Source organism: Rhipicephalus microplus, chromosome 1 (genome assembly GCF_043290135.1).
Source record: "Rhipicephalus microplus isolate Deutch F79 chromosome 1, USDA_Rmic, whole genome shotgun sequence".
Classification (NCBI taxonomy): Eukaryota; Metazoa; Arthropoda; class Arachnida; order Ixodida; family Ixodidae; genus Rhipicephalus; species Rhipicephalus microplus.
Genome location: NC_134700.1, coordinates 21969569 through 21982996, shown reverse-complemented (window position 1 = coordinate 21982996; position 13428 = coordinate 21969569). Strand labels below are relative to the sequence as shown.

Genomic DNA, 13428 nt, shown 5'->3' with positions numbered 1-13428 from the left:
AGATTGCGTACTGCACTATGTCAAAATGTTACTGCTTTGTAGCCATCCTATGATTCATTGAGAATTGATAACTCTGATATCACTACTGTAGAGCTTTGCGTCGGCGACACGCACCGAACGTGAAACCGCACTACGTCTGTCGTAGAAGCAGTAGGAGGCTGTCGTCTGCGAGAACAAAAACAAAACAAAGACCTGCGAAAATATTCATAAGTTGTCACTTGTTTTTTGAATAACCGTTTATCACTTTTAAAGTTATTTTGCCAGATAACATACATTTTTTCAGTTTATAGCAGCGACAGATGTTTTTTTTTATTTTCCTCACACAGATATCCAAGTCAAATCCATTCACAGCTAAAGCCACGTGTTGTTTGTCTTCTTCGTGTCTGTGGGCATGCCGTTTGGGTGCGTCTCTCATGTGTTCGCGCTGCTACACACGAGAGCACGAAATGTTAAATTTACGCAAGGAAGCGCCGTTCCTCGTTCGTGTGATGTGCTAAGATTGCGCCCTATTCCCGCGGTTGTTCGAGTGCGGATCAAGTGCGAGTCGTCCAAGGAATCGGCGGGTTGGGCGGGCGCTCGAAGGACTCCGAGGTCCCGGCTGACGCCTGTGGTCGCTTCCCTCAGGACAGTGTGAAAGAAACTAAAGGTAAGGGGGACACTTTTTTACGTAGACCAAGTATGCCACTCAGTGCAAGTGTGTGTTGCTGCACTCGAACGAGGCGTCGTGAAACGGCAACCTTACGCGCCTTTGCGAGTGCGGTTGCCGATTCGCTTTGGCAACGCTAACGCCAGCAGAGCCATGGTGCATCGGCGCGGCCTTACTGGAGCTAATTCGAGACAACTGCGGCAACATGCATGTGTATGGTGATCGATTTTTTCATATGTGCAATGTAGTGAGGAAGACGCATACGGCGCTTGCTACGTTGTTGATTAAACGAAGCCTGCAGTGCCATTTGATGCAAAGCAGCATTTTGTTTACGTTCGCGGGTGATACAATTTGTAACTTGGCTCGATTCACCTAGCCAACCGCCTAAGTGGGTTGATTAGCATACGTTCACGGTAGAGCGTTATGAAGCCCCTAAACAGTGGCGTGTGCTTGTTAAAAGATATAATGCGTGTGCCTAGTGTAGAGAGAGAGGTGTTCGTGCAATCTGCATATGTACCCTCAAGACGTTTTTGCTTGTAACTAATAATGTACCGGCCAGCACCTACATTGTACGCCTGACTTTGAAGAAAACTTGCATGCGCAATGTGAGATTTTGTAATCTGCCAGAGTTGCTTTTTATAAAATAATACACTGCAAGCATGTTCAAAATATGTTTCGCTGCTGTGTGGCAGGGGCGCTGTTGTGTAGTTGCTGATGCAAGCAATTATAGTTTTGATGCGTTAATATTTCTCATCTAACTCATCAGGTGTTTGGCTGTTTCAGCACAAACAAGGCAAAGAGAGAAGGAAGACGGGTAATGACAGGACCAGTGCCGACTTTTGTTTGCAGGAGAATACCCATGTTGGTGTATTTATTGTGACAGCGTTTCTGTGTTGCTTTTTTGCCCAATTTATGCAACAACACAGTTGTCAGCAATATGAGAGAGAACACTGCAATTAGCTTTTAAAGATCATGGTGACTAAATGCCTAGTAACTCACAGCACAAAGTAACAACAAAAGACAATCAATGATGATCAATCAAAGATGATCAATGTGGATGAGTACAGTCTTGCATCTAAAAAATATATTGTGCAAAATGTTGCCTAAGTAAGAAACCTCTCTATGTTTACAAATAGTGTGACGTCACTTCGAGCACCGTGCCAGCCATTCCCTCCCTCTGTGCAAGGGCTGGTTGGCAAGGAAGTTGTTTGTGACGTTCCTGATAGACCACTGAGATGTATGCGATTCTAAACCTGTAGCCTAATATATACGTAATCTTTTGTGCAGTTACATCGCTGCATCTGACACCTACAACTTATTTGCATATTTACATTGCTCCCTTAGGACCTAACACACAAACTTGTTGTTTGCACTGTCACTTCATGAATATCGAGCGGTAAAGGTACTGAGTATATGTGAAACAAGAATCTCTGCTTATTACATGAAGAAATATGAGGCCTTCGATAAAACGGGTTATACCTTTATTGAGCTTGCGTACTCGTCGGGGCGATTCATACATGCAGCTTCAGCAAATGGTATCTTCCAGCCCGGTGACCTTGCAATTTTTTTCTGCACACAGCGCAAACACCGAGATGTACCTACTCGCAGATGGTCGCGTCAAGTGCATATTTACGTTGACTAAAATGTCGAATCAAGTTTTTTCATCGACCGGTCCCTGCCATGAGTGCTAACGTCTTCGAAAACAAGGCACATTGTTATTGACACTGCACACACCACACACAGTATTCTCAGTACAACCAATATTCTCAATACCTTTCAATGCACACTACATGCCGCAATCAACAGTGCACATTTTTGAAGACTATGCCACTGTTCCTCGCACAGGCCACCACGTGTGTTCACTTCTTCAAGATAAACAGACAGCGTGGCAAATATTTTACCACACAGCTAGATGTTTGCTGACACATACTACAGCTAATGTCGACATTGTAACGTGAAGTGTAAACATTGAAAAATTAAAACTTGCCCCAAACACCGCACGACTGCACCGGGCGGAGCCACCAGCGGGAGTGTTTTTCCAGCCACACCTTTTACATGTGCCAGTGACATCATGCTGTGACGTACCTCGGTAGGGACCTATCGCTGCATACTTTATGTGAATGAGGGTCCTGTTAGTGAAAGCAGGCATTGTTGATTTCGTAAGTTGTTCAATTGCAACTGGACCTTCATTGACACGAGGTGTCTGACTGATATTCAGGCGAACTTTTGTGCAATAAATTATACAGTTGGCAGTCTATGCTTGCCCCATACTGTTGTTACTGGTGTTTCTCGTTGTTACTTTGCACTGTTCATTACTGCTCACCTACAGAAACTAGCCTAGCTTGCCGCTGTTTTGGACAAAATGCAGCTGGCAAGTGCGATAGTGTTCCTAACTCAAAATTCTCAAGCAAAAATTATCGTTTCATATTCAGTTAGTTGCATTCATATCAGTACAATATAAGAAATCATTGATTAAACATGAATCCGTGTTCCTTCACATAATGCTGACAACTTTTTTATCAAATTGAATGGTGTTTATAAAAAACATGGGTTTTAGCTAAACTTCATGCTCTTTTCTCGAACAGCTGACAAAACGCTATTGCATGCTTACTTGCCAAGAATTGGACTGTGTTTGAAATACATTGCAATTCTTCACCGGACTGCCAGTACACTTCACATTGGGGGAACATTTATTAACCATGGATTGATTAATTAAGAACGGAAAGAAAGAAGCGGCAGGCCGGGATACTTGATATTGGCATCCGTTTTGCTACCCAGCGCATTATCATGCAAACTTCCCATAGAGTGGTTATGTGCCTTGCATGTGTGTCTGTAAACGAAGAACTTTGGGTAGAACTATATTTGTCTTACAAATGGCTGCAGGACTGTGGAGGCTGTAGGGCTGCTTAGGAATGGTGAAATCCCTGGACATGCGTTAAACCTTGCTGCATCAGCTCGTTGGTGTTTTCACGGCATCTTTACAGGTGTGTTGGGTGAGTAAAGCAAGCAGGTTTCAACACAAGAAAAAGTATATTATGGCAGCACCTCTTGTGCGTGCCTTACATCCCAAGTATATCAAATATTTATCTTGCACCTTGTGGCCTGTAATTTTTAAAGAGACACTTCTTTTTGCTTTATATTTGAGTCTTGATGCTTCGACAGCAATGTATTTTTGTTTGACAGCAAGTGTTCTGGAACAAATAACTGATCTCAATAATGACAAAACACCCTTCATACTTGGTCCTTAGCATAAGCTAGCACATATCTGTAGCAGATTCAATTATTCATTTTTTGCTGGGATGATGAGGGGCAAGTAGCAAAGGCAAGTTCAGATTGGAGTGGTCGGTGACGTCTGTTTAGGCTCTGCCATATTGCTTTGCAACCAGAGTTACTTGTGGCCACATATACAATGAAGCCACATGATGTGCATTCTTAATGGGATTACCATATCACATTTCACTGCATCTTAATATGTGCCAAACAAATGCAGATATTATTAGCTTGCCACTATAAAGGTATCCTAAACCAACACAAGGTTGAAATTTAGTCATGGTGTTGCAGCTGTGTATGACTCTACAATGGATGCATAGCCGTGATAATTTGTCTATATGTTGTCGCAAAAGTAATTTTACACACATTGTACGATACAAAAGAAGTCCTCGCTTATTTCGCTTTTTTCGCTATGCTTCTTTCTTGTCTCTTCTTGCCATGTGCTCCTCCTCACTGTACAAGGAGCAAGAACAGTGGCCACACAAACACGTATTTAAAAAAAAATGTTGTATGGTGAGCACTGAGAAGCTGAACACTTCCAAAAGGCTCAAAGAAGTAAAGGTATTGTTTCTAGCTACTTTTTTGGCACCCATAGCTAGTTGTGCTGCTGCAGTTAAAAAATAAGTTAAATGTTAAAAATTAATTGGAGGTGGTTTGGCACCCATAATTGCAGTTACATACAGAACTAGGTTTCAATGCGTAAGCGAAATCTGTTCACTCTAAATCAATCCTAATGATATCTGAAATTCAGGAAATATTCACCAAAAAGCTCAGGAAAAGGCTTAGTGGTTGCCCCTTGAACGTGAAGGAGATACCCTTCTTCTAGAAGGTCAATAGACAGTCTAGTAGTCTCGATATTACATGCACTATAAAATATTCTCGTGTGGTGCTTTTCATGCATGTTATAATGAGAGGGGTTTTTAATAGAACTGTTGTCACTTTGCCCTGCGTTGCTGAAATTGTTCACATAGTTATAATACATGAATCACTTTATGCCTTTTGATTTTATGCAAATGGTTTGCTTACCCAGTCGGTTTAACTTGATTTGGATAAAATCATAAATGCTCTAAACTTTTTTTATTATACAGCAGGTTTATTTTTAAAATACGCAACCATTGATGTGAACGCAGTTGGTGGCGTGCTTGATTAATCCATCACTATCACCACTCTAACTACACCTGCTACAGTGCATAGTGTGACAAAAGTAATGGTACTTAACATTACTGGCAGCATACACTTTTATGTCTCAGAATGTGTTAAAAAGCCTGGTAAAAATGTGTGCACGTTTTTTTTCACTCCAACTAAGTATTCTGGTCTACTCAAAGTAGCTTCCGCTCTTTTAGGGTCCTCAAACTATTAGGTGTTCAAAGAAGTATCAATGCCATATACTTTCTTTGTCAGCCTACTCACCACTCTAAGAATTAGAACTACCCGACAACATTACCCAGTAAAATATAGGGATGTTATAAAAAGTAATGTCAATTCAATTGTCAAAAAACGTTGCCAAGTTACGTTTTTGTTCACTTTTTTTTCACAAATTTGTTAAAGTTACTTTTGATAACATCCCTTATAGTTTGTTTGGCATCATTTTCTGCTAGTTCTCATTATAATGTGTTCAACAAAGACAACAAACCCTTCAATTTATAATTCTTTCCTTTACTCATGAATCTGAAACAGTGAATCTCAGTAATCTTAGCGGTGTGTGACTTGTTTTGTTTTTTTTTATCACTTGTGCATGTGTTCAAGTACATGCATTTAGGTGGGAGGGCGAACTATTGCCTCCTCCTGTGACTAGCAGATTTTCTGAGAACTGACAGATGCATAATGCTGCCAAAGAAGTATAGGAATATTGGAAGTAATCGTAACGTAATTGCAATCGTAATGTAATTGCCAGTAGGCAAAAAAAGGTGTCCCACACTCGCCATAATGGTAACAGGCAGCGCTGACTGACTCTTCCATGTATAAATGCACATATATACCGTACAAAATGGAAGAGGGATAGCCGCCATGGTAGCTCAGTTGATAGAGCATCGAACATGTTATGCGAAGTTCGCAGGCTCGGTCCCTGTACAGGGCAGGTTATCTTTTTTTTCTTCTACTTTTCTTTCTTCACAATTACAACACTTCTATTCTTCTTGAAATATTTCTGGTGTAAAAAAGGTACCTTATAATCTGAAGAGGCAAACAGAATGTGCCAGTGTAGGAGTTAGCTCTTGTAGTGGTTACAAAAAAGATATGTTTTGAAGAATAAATCATTCTGCCACTTGCCTAAAGAATGGCTACAGGACATGGCGCTGGATGTGTTATTTATGAATCAAGCTATCTTGTATTCAATTTTAAAAAATACATGGGATACACATGAGGGTATCACACACTTTAACGCCACAAAGATTATGCAGCGAACAATGTTATAATTGCGAAATTGCATAAGCATAAGGTGAAAACTGCACCCTCCACGAGAATATACAGGGAGCACAGGGTGCAGGCGTCATTCCTTCTGCCCGTGCTTTTCAAGCGCGAGCTGTTTTCACCTCGTTCTGACCAACTAACTGGATTGAGATGTGTTGTTATAGTGCAAGAGGATGCTCCTCGGGAAATTAGGTTTGTCTCAAACTCTGTGTGTGTCATTCAACCTATATGGTGCCCGGTTCAAGAGTTCATGCAGACCAGATCGTGTAAAACAGGACCGTGTAAAATGGACTGTGTAAATAAAATAAAATGGACCAGGTAAATAAACAGAATCGTGTAAAATGTTGTTTTTGTGTGCAAATGTAGTTGTGGTTGTGCTGAGTGACTTTCCTTATATACACTACATAACAAACTTGCTCCTTTAGAGTCGAGTGCATCTTCGGATCGATTTTATATGTTTGCATATGCGAGGCCTTAAGTTTTATAAGAAATTCCTCAGTGTGCCACGAGGAAATGTGTGTTCAGCGAAAATTTGTATATCATTATATACAACTCTTAAAGCCTCGTCTACAACTTTGTGCAGGTTGACCTTGAGCAGAAAACGAGGAGTAGCAGCAGCCCCCAGAAAAGAGCAAGCACCCTTCAAGCTCCCGAAGCTCTCTTCGACAGAAACAGCAAGGTCACTGTGTGGCATTGAAAACCATTGCAAGGAGTGCCTTATCAGTACACTGTGCTGCTCTTTCATCGCAGAAGACGAAGTTGACCACTCCAGAGGAACTTCACGCTGTGTATTGTGAGTGCTTCAGTGGTTTTGATTTTGTCCAGCCAGCAGTTAAGAAATCATGTGTCAGATTCAGCCAGGATGGCTAGAGGGAGTCGGGCAGGCATGTTTGGACATTTGTCTAGCCAAGTAGTGCCAATTTTCGCACTGGTCCTGTTGGAGTTACTGCCACAATCACAGAAGCTACGTCAGCTCTCTAAATGTACAGATGTGTCGGGGAAGATTAGCTGCATTAGGTTTTTCTATAACTGATAGCTGCCAACATTCTTCATTATACTGGAGTTTTGTTCCTCACTTATGGGTGTAAAGCCCTCTACAGAAAAAATGCAACACGTCTACTTCCAGAAGACTCCAAGGCCCTACTTGTAGGTTTTTTCGGCTTGTATCATAAGCACCTCGTTTAGGGTACATGAACATTTTATAAACATGTACAGTGAAAAATTTGGGTGGCTGGTCGTTTTGTCGTTATCTTGTTCCTCGCAGTATTTTTAAGCATGTTGTGCATTACGTTGTCAATCTGGTTCATGTGCATAGAAGACATTACGAAGTTTCAGGCTACAGTATAAAAAGCCTGGAAGCAAGCTATCAATAATTTTTTAACAGAGTTGCTTAATCTGATACATGATACATCACTAAACTTTCGTGCGTATTCATCAATGTAAGCTCGTCTTAGTGTTATCCGAAATGAACATGTGAGTCGACAGATGGAAACATCTAGTGGGGTAATCAGGGTGAACAGTAGAAGTGCTTCAGACAGGCTGGCCGATGTTACGATAGGAGGACCTATTTTTTAGAAGTCACCTTGTCATCCTTGGCGTGTTCGTTTAAATGGGGTCAGTAATGACATCATCTTTTGGTGTAGGCATGTGTGCCTGTTGGAAATGTTTGTCTGAAAAAAAAAACTATAACGCGGAAGAGTGCAGTTCTTGCTTCTTTTCAAGTTAGGTTGCGCTGATACAAAGTGTTCTCTTGTCGGAGGTTGGGGGTAAGAGAAGCAAAAAAAGATAAATGATAGAAAAGAAGAAAAAAGAAGAAAGGAAAGGGGAATGCAAAGTTAAAGTAGTGCTACACTGCTTCTACTTTGCATCCCCCTTTTCTTTTTTTCTCTTGTTTTCTTTTTTCACCTTTTTGTTACATTTGCATTGTCCCATCTAGTGCATGAATTAATGACACATGGCTTTGCTATAGCAAAGATGCCTATGTGGTGTTGGCTTGAACAGTGCATTGTACTTCATTCAGTTAATTACAGACTGATCAGTCTTGCAATAAGTGCTTCCTGTCTAACACCACACATGTTCAAATGAAAAGTTTGTGGTTGGCTCTTAGTATGCTGGTATATAGCTTGTGTCTTGGACTACTCAAAATGAATGTTATTTTGCTGCTGTTTATGGTAATGAATTTATCCAACATGAAAATATCTTGCCTTGTGAACTTTGTCGGACCTGCCTTTCTTTTTTTTCCTATGCAGGCATTGTATGTGAGGGAGGCAGTAACAGAGAGGTGATAGCTTGAGCTTCGGAAGAATAAATGCTGGCAGTGAGGCAATTATGCATCAAACATGCCAGCCATTTTGCCAATCGTCCTAAATGTGTTTTGAAAAAAAATATTGTGCTCGTTTACTGTATTTTTCTCAAAACAGCAAAATGATAAAGTATATCGCAGAGAACAAAATATTAGGCCACGTTGGTGCCTTCTGGACTTCCCAGGATGTCGTCTGGGTGTTGTTTGTAAAAAGTAAAAAGTGTTTCAAAAATACTGCCTCTTCTACACCAAATTCGGTCTAGGTATTAAGTAAAGGTGATTGTGTGTAGTGCATGAAGCTCAGTAATATTAGTGCAATTTTTTCGCCACATCAAAAGCAAGGAAGCAGTTCCCTTTATATGGCAAGTTATATGATTACACTTTGTATTAAAGTAGAAATGAATTTTTGAAGTTTTCTTATGATGGCTGTTTTCTGCATTTGATATACGACTGCTTCCGTTCCGAAGTTCCCGATGGCCCTCAATAGGAGACTTCAAAAATCATTTTCCTCATTTAAACAAAAATTGTAATGATAACACTTGCCATGTAACAAGAACTGTTTATTTGCTTTCAACTTACACATAAAAGTAATTTTCAATTAGACAAGCACACAGCTCAAATTGCATCTCAATGTGGACAAAAACAATTATATAGTGATATTTGTAATCTGGACCTAACATTATTTTTTTTCGTGAAATATATCTTCTGTGCAGTGAGTATTTGTGGCTCAAATATTCATACAAAATGCAGTGTTGCCATACAAGAAATGCAAACGATAAACAGTTCGGCTGAATTCTTCAAAGCCTATGTAGCGGAAAAATTGCACTAATGTTACTCGGCTTCAAATACTTCAAGAAGCACCTTTACTTAATATGTAGATCAAATTTGATATGGCAAGAAAAAGCGGTACTTTGAAATTTTTCTCACAAATAACACCCGCACGACATTCTGCGAAATTCTCAAGGTACCCACGTGACCACTACTTTTTTCACTTCAAAACATTTCTGCAAATAACTATTTTCAGAAGAGTAAATTACCATCATTTTTTAAACTATACATCTGTGATGTTCGCCAGGCAGTATGGTTTGTATATTTGGTGTAGAATAGGCCAGTGCGAAAAACAACAAATGGCTGAGCATCCTTTGACGCTCGGGCAATTTCGAAAGCATTTGTTTGTTAGCAGCAATTCAGTTAAGCCCTTGTCTTTATGCTTAGGCCCAGAAACAAAACACAAGTAACCAAAGTAGTCCTAAGAGTCATGTAGTCTCGCTGTTCCAAGGCTTGTGGAGCCTAATTTAGTGCAAGCTTCACCATTTTTAAAAAATTCAGATTCAACCAACAGGTTTCAGAGGCACAGTGCATTTTCAGCTAACTTGTTTCACACCAGTTACTTAGATAAAAAGCGGAAAGTAGAGGTAAAAATACCATTTTAAAGGCATTGTAGGTAATAACAAAAAGGACTGCTTTTTTTATGTGGTGCTTTGCCTGAACGCTGTGCTTTTTGTGGTATAGTTCATTGTCTAGTGAACATAGGCCTTAAAAACTAACATTAGCCATGTTGAGGTCGATTTCTTGGTTATAGTCATAGTAGCCATATTAAAAATAATGACTTCAAACTTGATTGTTCTTTTGAAGATTTTTTTCTTGCATAATGATATTTCAGAGTCTTAGTCAATTTTGTTATAAGAAAACGTGATGTCATAATAGGGTCACTTTTTGTAGAGTCGTTCAGTTCTACCTTACCTTTTACATTCCTAATAGAGCAGTTATTTTCAATATCGGTATTTAAAATGGAATGAGCATGCTGTATGTAGTAAGGTGTAAGCACTTACAGATAACACATGCACCCAACCTTTCTGTTGGCAGTTTATTTCTGTTATTCTTGATTTATATGTGGGGTTTCACGTCCGAAAACCACTATATGAATATGAGAGACGCCGTAGTGGAGGGCACTGGAAACTTCGACCACTTGGGGTTCTTTAACGTACACCCAAGTCTGAGCGCACGTGCCTACAGCATTTCTGCCTCCATCGGAAATGGAGCCGGGGTTTGATACCGCGACATGCGGGTCAGCAGCCGAATTTCTGTTACTCTTGCTCCCCTATATGTGTGCAGTTCTGTTATAGTTATCTGGCTTGTACAGATTTTTAATGGCACCTGCCTGGTCCTGCTTGCTTTCATGGGGATTTTAACCTTCATAAGTTGCATAGATTTAACTCTCAAAATTGTTCGAGATGCCAATTTCGTGCACAAACTGTATAGTATAAAGGCAGCAGATGTACATGCACACACTATTAAATGTACATTGAGAGCTTTCACTTGCAGTTCCTAAAGTTTTACTGTGCAGGAAGCATTTAAATCATAATTTCATAAGGACATATAATCTATTATCTCTATCATTGAAAATCGTGACAACCTAGTTATTTTCACTGTGATAAGCATGCTGTTTTTTTTATGTGGCAGAACTAATTCTTACACTCATTCCTTCTATTATTCACATATGCATAACATGAAGGATTGTGTGCCTTACATTTTCAGTTTCATTCTGTGTGTTATATTTCTTGTGCATGTGAACTATTGTGCTAACATGTGTCTCTGACATGCCAATTATTTTCATTTCCAGGTGGCTATGAAGGACACATAAGTTCTATGGCAGTGACCTTCGAAATTTACAGTGGTGCCAGAGCCTCAAGCAGCATTTCGCCGATCTCCACAAGGCATTCATGAGATAAACACAGCGCCACACTTTCACAGTGCTATGTTTATTATTTATGTTTAAACATTTCGTTCTAAAATTGCTGTTACATTGTGTTTTGTGCCACCATCCTATGGCTTAGGTGGAGCTTGTGAAATTATGGTGCAGTCACCTCATTTGTGTACGATCAACACTGCAATGTCACTATTCACAGCTGGAGCATACAGACAAATAAAAAATATATTGATTGTAGCAGGGCTGATGTGTATAATAATGCTTCTCTATTGATAATAATAACTTTATAAGTTCTTTAGGTCTTGCATAGAACACTGCATAAATGTGTTGCAATGTAACCACCATTTACGATCGCTAGCATGTTAATTTGGTAGTTTTGTAATGTATTTTATTTAAAAGGTAATTTTGCTTCCGCATCACGACAATTAGAAAGATGCCGATGATTCCATCCCTCATCATGCACATTTAAGAAATATTGTGATTTGTACACAGTATTGCATGTACTCAAGATGTGGACGTCTATTCAATTTACACATTATATTGCTTTGCACTAGATTCAGACGGAATATGCACACATTTCAGTAATTTCCGCATGATACGTCTTTCCATAAGATGCGGAGTTCGCATCATATGTCTTATGCGGAGTCCGCATCATACGTCTTCCATATTTCAATAATTCCGTACTTGAGGTCTCCGCTTATTACGGAACGTTTCAGTAGGGTATATATATATATATATATATATATATATTGTTACGCATGCCTGGGAAGAAAACGAAGATGGGCGAACAGGCTGGCTGCCCGAAGCTGGAGGAAGAAAGAAGACGACGACACTGCGATCAATAACCTGTTGGCCGCTCCGGCGCTTCTCTTCGCGACCAAAATAAACAGCCCCCTTCAGCCGTATACGTCCCGGTCCTCCTTGTGCGAAACAGATTGGTGGAGGTGCTGGGTAAGACAAGCCCAACGACGGGAGCTTCACTACCTGGACTACGCCGAAGCCGCCGCCTTGCCAGACTCCCACCTGCGCCGATCGTAATGGCCCAAGATCAGCCATCTAACGCTTCAAGGCCAACTTCAATGGGTTCCGTGCCCTGCTACCGAGTCCCGCCAACATTCGGAGGAAAATCGGGAGAGGATGTCGACGCGTGGCTCGTCCAGTACAAGCGAGTCCACAAGTCCAGCGGCTGGGATGGCGCCGCTCAGCTCAGCAATGCTGTCTTTTGCCTTACGGATACTGCGCTCGTGTGGTACGAAAACCACGAGGACACACTGACGACGTGGGACGTTTTTGTTGCAGAGCTGAAAGCGTGTTTCGGCGACTCGAGCGTCAAAAGGAAGCGGGCAGAGCAGATATTGTCTCAACGCGCGCAGCTTCCAGGTGAGACATGTACCACGTATATAGAGGATGTGCTGAAGCTCTGCAAGGTGGTCAATGATCAGATGTCAGAAGACTACAAAGTAGGGCATTTGCTGAAAGGCATAGTCGAAGATGTATATAATTTTCTCATCGGAAAAGAGCCCCTGAGCTCGGTGTACGACGTGATTCGGCATTGCCGAACTTTCAAACAGCTGAAAATGTGCAGGATTACTCCAAAGTTCGGCCGGCTTACAAATGTTACAACGGTTGCCAGCATCGACATGAGCAGCTGCTCAGACCTGTCCTCGACGATTCGAGAGATTGTTCGCGAAAAACTTTTTTGCTATAGAAAACAGACGCATTCAGCAGTTGATGACCAATCTGTAAACGACCAACATTCGGTATATGTGCCACGTGAGGCTGTGACTGTGCCACCGCCTTCTACGATCCCTTGGCAATCGATGGTTAGCACAGCAGCTGTTGAGTACAGTGCACCCCCACAGCCAAGGAGAGCACCACGCTTGCCAGCTCCTCGCCATGACCGACGCCCCCAGTGGCCAACAGGTTGATGATCGCAGTGTCGTCGTCTTCTTTCTTCTTCCAGCTTCGGGCAGCCAGCCTGTTCGCCCATCTTCGTTTTCTTCCCAGGCATGCGTAACACTAGCAAGCGTGGCCGATGGAGGTGAGGTTGCCGGAGACGTGCTAATATCAGAAATACCTCCTGTGTTAATG

General features: G+C 41.1%; 1 long non-coding RNA gene across 1 annotated transcript; it reads left to right on the top strand.

The window, feature by feature from the left end:
* Positions 1 to 389: 389 nt before the first annotated feature.
* LOC142803891 (uncharacterized) lies at positions 390 to 11574 on the top strand. Its single transcript, XR_012894360.1, has 4 exons — positions 390 to 646; positions 3530 to 3639; positions 6909 to 7118; positions 11251 to 11574. It is a non-coding gene; the product is annotated as an uncharacterized LOC142803891 (long non-coding RNA).
* The last annotated feature ends 1854 nt before the right edge of the window (positions 11575 to 13428 follow it).